The 7,824-nt window shown below is 46.9% G+C and overlaps 1 protein-coding gene across 3 annotated transcripts in view; it reads left to right on the top strand.

The window, feature by feature from the left end:
* Nucleotides 1–1,949: 1,949 nt before the first annotated feature.
* Nucleotides 1,950–7,824, top strand: part of Mas1 (MAS1 proto-oncogene, G protein-coupled receptor) — a 26,957-nt gene continuing 21,082 nt past the window's right edge. The window contains exon 1 of one of the 3 annotated variants that reach the window (XM_010631052.2): nucleotides 1,950–2,138. The gene's annotated coding sequence lies outside the window, so the exon portion shown is untranslated. Of the gene's footprint in view, nucleotides 2,139–3,204; nucleotides 3,524–7,824 lie in introns of those variants that run through there. The other 2 variants (XM_010631051.2, XM_010631050.2) reach the window with 2 other exon arrangements.

Raw genomic sequence — 7,824 nt, 5'->3', positions numbered from 1 at the left:
TTGTACCTCTACATGACAAATCTTGATTCTCATTTTTTCCCCTTACCTCTGCCCTCCCTTCACCCCCTCCTCCCCTCCCCATCTACAAACACTTTATTTTCATCTTTTCATTCTCTCACATTTTTTTCTTTTCCCTTTTTATTCTTCCCCTACCCATCCCACCTTCCCCACACCTTTAGCTCCTTTCTTCCCATTTCTAAATGTCAGTAATCTTATTAGAATCTTATGCATTGTTGCAGATTATTTACACCAGGGAAACTATTCGGTATTTACACATGTGTGACTTATTTATTTCACTTAGGAGTATATCTTCAATATGTATCCATTTTCCTATGAATGAATCTATTTTCTCGTTCTTTATGCCCCAGTCCTTTTTTGAGGCAGTCTCACTAAGTTGCTAAAATTTCCAGGCTGGATTTGAACTTGCAACTCTCCGCCTCAGTCTCCCAGAGTTCTGGGATTATAGGCATGTACCACTGTATCCAGCTTCTCCTCTCCTTTCTGCCCTTCTTCCCTTCTTTCTTTCTGAGGATTGTGTCTCACACAAGCTAGGCAAGTGCTCTACCACTTAGCTACAGCCCTAGGCCCAACTCTCATCGAAGACTTGAATGTCTGTTTTCCCATAACCACAAGCTCAACACCTAGGATTCAGCAGTGTCTTCCAGATGAGGAATCCATTTTAGGATGTTACCAGAACACACCAGACTTCGCTGCAGTTAGCATTAGGTGAAACTCACATGGTATTGAAAATCTTTGGAACTTAAGTGAAATTCTGGGTGGGGAAAAAAAAAAAAAGGAATTCTTCTAACACCTAGGATTCAGCAGTGTCTTCCAGATGAGGAATCCATTTTAGGATGTTACCAGAACACACCAGACTTCGCTGCAGTTAGCATTAGGTGAAACTCACATGGTATTGAAAATCTTTGGAACTTAAGTGAAATTCTGGGAGGGGAAAAAAAAAAAAAAGGAATTCTTCCACAGGTGGGCTCACTTCTGGGTTCTACTACTTTACTACTTATGGATTCTCCTACTATGCTACCTACGGATTCTACCACTTATGGGGTCTACTATTAATGGGTCCACGTGGTAGCCTTTTGGGTTGCTAAATTTCCTCCTCCTTGCTCTTTAAGCTCCTTCCCTCACCTCCCCTACCATGTTCCTCTAATGCTTGATGAAAGGGGAATGTTGTTTTTCTAGGGAGCTTGACTTGTCTCACAGAGGTATAAGCCCAAACTTCCACACTGGAAATTGGGGGCCACAGATTCTTCTTTTCCCCAGGATCACCCAGGCCTGTTATTCATTCTTTCTACACCTCCCCACTCCCCAAGCTCTCCCCACCTCCAAGAGGAGAAAGATTACTCACAAAGACAAACGAAGCACAGAAATAGCCAACCTATTTGTGGCTTAGATGCAGGCAGTTTTATTTTTACAGTGAGTTGCTGTATATTCTCTAAGTATAAATAATTATCTACCACAAATGAAACTCCAGCACCATCTGTGATAGTTCCTGCTTTGATAGTGGTGCCAATTAATCCCAAAACAATGGGCACCTTCCCCCACCTACTCTCTTCCGGGAACTCCTGGCCAGCCCACCCAACTGGCTGCCCAACTTCCTGGTGCTTGCTCCTCATTCACCTGTTGGCAGTTGTCAATTTCCAAACTGGATAATTTGTTGTCCTCTGCCAGCATAGACAGACATCTCTGTTCCGTTAGGAGCTGGGAAAAGCAAACGTGTGAGGCTGTCTGCTCTGTTGACTTAATACTGACGTTGGAGTCTTCCCTCTCGTTGGTCACTCTGCTCAGGATTTCACAGCACCCATAGGGACAACAGTTTGCCAAATCTGGACATCCCCTGAGCAGAGAAGCAGCAAATGTGGACAGAGGCGCGGGGTGGCTCCTTCCACCCTGTCCCCTCTCCCTCATGCCTCCTTCCCTCCCAGCTTCTCCACCAGCCTGTCAGCTCTCTCCCTACCGGGCTCAGTCCTCTGGGTCAGATCCTTCCCTGCAGAGTGCTCCTTTCTTCCACCTGCAGTTGGCTTCAGACTGCCCCGGTTTTCTTTCCAGTCTCTGACTGTCCTCTAGGAAATGTAAAGTCTTCAGGAAGCTGGCTTTCTCCTCCTTTGGGACATCACAACCAGGTAATGAGAATGCATTTCCGACTCTCAGGTGAGCTAACCTGCTCTTTACATCCACCAGTCCATGCTTGCTGCCCGACCCCCACCTCCCGCTGGCTGCAGGTTGAAGGTCCTCAGGGGAAGCCCCCTCTCTACCCTTTTTCCTCTTCCCAGGAGGACAGAGCCACTGGGCAGCTTCCCTCAGAGGAGTGTGGCTCCTACCCTGGTTCTTTCGTCTTGCTGCTTATAAAAACAGTCCGAGGAAAGCTTCCTACAGGACGCCTAAGCCTGCTTTCCCACAGAATCTGAAACTGTCTTCTCGTTTTGATGTGATGGTTCCCAGGGTCATTACTACTTGGACCCTATCACTGGAAGGATCCCCTTGAAAAAGAGGACCTGCGGCCAAAACTGGAGGGTGGCTCTTCACTGCAGGGCTTGGCTACTCGACATCCAAGTGATCCTGAAAATTCTTGTTCAACTTTGCCTTGGAATCCCAGAAAAAAGGTGGGGGGCAGGAATCGGGGGAAACAGTAATTCGTTCTTATGTCCTGAACTTCCTGGGTAAGAACCTGCATCTAACAGGAGAAGCTCTTCTCAAGAGGGGCTGACAGAAGCTGAAGGACTCCTCCACCCCTGGAACCTGCTCCTTGCCTTTCTCTCTTCTTCATCGCATCCTTTGGGCCTTTAACACTAGAAAGGGCGTGGTGTTCTTTGCAGGAAGGAAATGCATATTTAACTATGTAAGCAAGTGCCTCTCACTTGGTGGGTCTAAACTACAATCTCATTTACTCATCAGCCTTTTGGAGGAAGTATTGTTAGCTCCATTTTACAGTTGAGAAAACCGAGTCCCCAGTGCATAGCTTCGCAGAGGTCTCATGATTCCTTGATTTGAGCAGCTCTGCCTATTCTGTACCATTTCTCTGGATTACCTTTCTCACTGGCTGGCCTTAGTGGCTTGGGGTGGTCAGCCACATTTTGTTGTCCCCACTGTGTCCCCTCTGGATCAGTGTGAAGATTTTCGCTTGAGTATGTTACTGAACGATACCATTTGAAGCACAGCTCCTGCTGATAAGCGTGGGACCATCTGCTTGGCACATCTCAAATATTTTCAGCAGTGGGAGAGCAGCTCTGATTCCTTCAGAGACGGAGGCTGCTGCGTCCTTGGAGATATTGGAACCGGAGACCCTGCAGGCTGGTGGGGCATCGATGCCGCAGGATGCAAACAGGTGGCCTCCCCGTTGTCACCTCTGACCCTTCCTGAGCGAAGGACACTAGTGAGTCTGCACCCAGTTTCCAATTATTCTGATGCCCTTGACAATCAGAATGAGATCTTCCTTCTTCAGAGAATTGTCGCCCGAGCTGCTGACTGTGCCGACTGCTTTTCACAGGGCGTTAGAGGTTTGCTCTCAGTGAGTGTTGGCAAAAACTTCTGTCTCCTCTTGCCTTTGTTTTGGAAAATTTGCTTCTCTATTGGGAGAACTGTTCCCAGACATTGTTTTCCAACTTCAGGGTTGAAACTTTTGTGGTAGCTTTTACTTTTGGACTTATAAAGGGGCAAGAATCTTAGGATTGAATCATGGTTGGGATGGTGGACTGAGGAGTTTTCAAGGTTGTTTTATTAGATGTTGCAGTTGATAAAGGAGCTGGGGGCTGAAAGGGTTGTGACTGTGTTTGATTCCTTTGGGGAACTCATTTGACTAGACACCACTGGGCATGGCCAAAGGCAAGTTGCATTGACCTTCCTTTGCCTTTCCTTAGTGGGTGCCAGCGTTAATGTAGCTTCTGTTGCTTGTGCAGCCATTCTCAACTTAGAGGGCACAAGGTGCCTGTCTATTCAGTGCAGTCTCTGGCTCAGTCTCAGTCCTTGATGTCGGCGTCTTAGCAATATTTTCCAGCTGGGGTGGGTGGGATTGTTGGCAGGGAGTGTCTTGGCAGTGGTGAGACTGTGTGTTCAGTCAGAGGAAGATGGCAACAGGTCTGCCTTGGGACAGGGTGGCTCAGCCTCAGCATCCTTGACATTTGGGGCTGGGGAATTCTTTGTTGTTGGGGATGCCCTGTGTTTTGTGGGATGGTTAGCCATGAGATACTAATAGCATGCTCCTCTCAGTTGCAAGAGCCCCACATATACATGCCAAGTGTCCCAAAGGGGACAACACAACATGACTCCCTCCCCCTTTGATACCAGTGCTCTAAATCCATCCTGCTGCATACTTGGAAAAGCAATGAGAAATCTCAGCTTCTGGGTGCTGATGGCTTTGGTATTAGGAAGATGTGAATGGTGCATTTGAGATCAGGACAGATGTTCCTGCCCTGCACATTCTCATCAACTCCCCTCCCTGCCATGGAAATTCCACCTCACAAATGGGTTTCTGTTTGTCCATGTTACCGCACACACACACACACACACGCAAGAATCTCATCAACTCCCCTCCCTGCCATGGAAATTCCACCTCACAAATGGGTTTCTGTTTGTCCATGTTACCGCACACACACACACACACACACACGCAAGAATTTACGCTTTCCTCCTGATCTACATACCTGGAAGGTCCAGCCAAGGGTCAGACTGTCTTGGTGGTTACTGGGGAACAAGAGGAGCTTTCAGATGTTCACTCCTCAAACCCTAGTTTTTTGGCTTTTCTCTCTTTCCTTTTTCTTTCTCCTTCCCTCTCTCTTTCCCCTCCTCCTGTCTTCTTTCCCTCTTTGTTCTTTACCTTTCTCCCTCCATTCTTTCCAGCTCTTCATTCCTATTTCTGCTCCCTCCCTCCCTTCATCCGAGTAGTTCCTTCCTTCCTTCCCTCCTTCCCTTCTTTCCTTCTTCCCCCCTCCCTCCCTCCCTTCCTCATTTTCTCTATCTCTGTCTCTCCCTGCCTTTCTCCTTGCCACTTCCCCTTCCTTCTCTCCTTCTTTCTATCTTTTATGTGAAATGGTGGGCTTGGAATCTGGGGCCATGGGAATATTGTGCTCATGGGAACCAGACCGTGGAAGGGGATGTTTACTTCGTGGGTCTCAGGAGAAAGCTTGAGCAAACATGAAGGCATGGCATTTCTCCCTGAAAAGAAAAAAGAAGAGGCTCTGGCTGACAAATGGTGCCCTTTCTGATTCCTGTTGCCATTCCTATCGGCTGCACTGCCCATCTGTTCCTGTGCTTCCATGGTGAGGTAAATGCACCAGCAACCTCGGTGCACCTGTGGAACATGGGCTCTGCCAGCTCACATCCTTCAACATCTATGGAAACCACCACCCTTGCTTTCCTGCCTGATGATTCATTATCTTTGTTTGGCATTTCCATCGGACTCATATTGGCAAAGAGCTGTTCAATCCCTAGCTTTTCAACCCTGAGCTTTTCTTATACCCCAGCCTTCCAGAAGTATATTAAAATGCAATTATGAGAAGAAGTTGAAGTTCAGAGTAGCTGAGCCTCTTGACTTTGGGCTGGCATCTGTGGTCACTTTGATGGAAAGTGTAGCTCCTGGGCCAAGCAGCCTCAGGCACAGGCAGCCAAGGCTGTGGCCTCTGCATTGTAACTTGGATAAGGTCAAACCTCAATCCAAAACCTCTTCTGCACTCTTTGCTGTGTCTACTGAGAGAGCAAAAACCATTCTCACATTCCAGAAAATGTTGACATCACTCTGGAGGGACACACAGTTTCCCAGAGGAACCTTGAAGAAGGACTTTCATCACATCAGTGTAGAATGAGGTCTCCCTGGGAATAAAAAAGAAGCGGCTCTGGTTGACACATGTTGAAGTAATAGAAAGAAACAGGCCCTGTCTGCAGTTCTGCACAGAATGTGACTGAAGTGTCACACAGACTCAATTACAAGGCAGGGTCTGTGTGTGCGCACTTTCCCACCAAGATCGTCATTCTGGAAAATGCGTTGCTTGTTGAAATCTGAAATATCCTGGGTGAAATATCTTCAGAGTTTTGGTGAAGTTACATGTTTCTTATTCAAAATGTCAACCCAGAAAGATGAGTGATTTCCTTAAGGAAATGACATTGAACTTGTTTCAAGTCCAGCTGCTTTGATTCAGGTTAAAATCAGGGATGTCAGGGCTGGAGGGGGCAGCTCAGCAGTAGAGAGCTTGCTTAGCACGTACTTCCATTTCCAGCACTGCAATGCACACACATACAAAAGTAAAAACCCCAAAACAAACCACAGGATATCAATTTTTGGATGGTATCTGTGTCTCTGAAAAAAGGGAAGTTTGGCAGGCTGAGTAATAAGATCTTAGAATTATCCAGCTACAGAAACAAGGTCCTGGATCATAAAACCAATTTACAGTGTCTTAATGATGCATCAAAAGATCTCTGTTGATTTGCAAAAAATATCTTTTCCCCTCAGGAGTGACACTGCCTACAGCTATTTTGGTCTCTGTAGGTGGATGGTGTTGTTAAGCGCTGACTTCCACGATGGTCAGCCTGGCGTGGAGTGGGGGTGGGGGGATGTTGGAGCCTGAGCAGGTGAGGCAGCCCAGCCCAGCAAAGGGCAGTGTAGGTGGTGACACAGCAGGGGATGTCACACTAGGGGAGGCCAGAAGACATCTGCATGGGAGGTGGCGGGACCTGTTGCTGGATGTCAGAGTGCCTGCTGGGTGATAGCATGTTCCGGGGAAGGTGTGGGGCCAGTAATGGCCTCACATGGAGTAGAATAGCTTAACAAAGCAGGCAACATCTAAACAGGAGGGAGGGAAGGAGGTTGTTATCACCCAGGTGGGTCGATCATGTAAGTAAATGTGCTGGGGATGGTGGGAGCCAGATGCCTCGCTATCAGAGAAGGAAGTTATAAAAATGGAGGCAGAGAAATCCTAAATGAATTTCGTGGTGTTGGATCAAAATTGAAGATATATCTACGGTCATGTGTGCATGGCAATATATGTATATATTACAATTAATTATATTATATTAAATATGTATATATATTCTTAGCCTTGTCTTTGAGAGCCTGGGAGCAGTGACCCCCACTAACAATGAGCACACTTAGTACTTGGGTCTTGGCATCTATATGCCATTCTTTACCCTAAGGAAACAGGGCTCCTTGGAGATATGGCTGATTCTAAGGCCTGGTACATCGTTAGTAAAAGGTCCAGTATTTTATCTTAGAAGACAAGGCATAGAAAAGTCATGGACAGCATAGAAGGTGTGGGTTGCTTTGGATTGACTGAGGCCATACACTTCCATGAGAAGCCCAGTAGGTAGGTGATACCCAGGCTCGCTGGTCTTGGAGATGTCTGCACAAGAACTGTGAATTTGGGTTTTCTCCGTGTGGTCATTATTTTTATTTTTACGTTTTTTGGTACTGGGGATTGAACTCAGGACCTCATGCTTGCCAGGCAGGCGCTGTGCCGCTGAGCTAAATCCCAAGCCCAGTGTGGTCATTATTGAAATGGATCAGGATAGTTCATTCAGAGAAAGTCTATAATGTCTGAAAGGAAAGGGAACAAGGATGGGGCCAAGAAGGACATTGAGACCCAAGGAACAGTAGCAGAGGAGTTCTTCAGCAAAGGAGACAGAAACACAAGAAGGCAGAAGAGGAGTCAGTGGGTAGAGGGCATATTTAGGATTCAACATCATCTCAGTGAGGAGAGATATTGTGGGATTCCATAAAGTGTGTGTGTGTGTGTGTGTGTGTGTGTGTGTGTGTGTGTGTGTGAGAGAGAGAGAGAGAGAGAGAGAGAGAGAGAGAGAGAGAGAGAGAGAGAGAGAGAGAGA

Source organism: Fukomys damarensis, unplaced genomic scaffold (assembly GCF_012274545.1).
Source record: "Fukomys damarensis isolate Sample0158 unplaced genomic scaffold, DMR_v1.0_HiC HiC_scaffold_14, whole genome shotgun sequence".
Classification (NCBI taxonomy): domain Eukaryota; kingdom Metazoa; phylum Chordata; class Mammalia; order Rodentia; family Bathyergidae; genus Fukomys; species Fukomys damarensis.
Note: the sequence above shows the minus strand (reverse complement) of the source record. Positions and strands in the feature narration are given on the sequence as shown.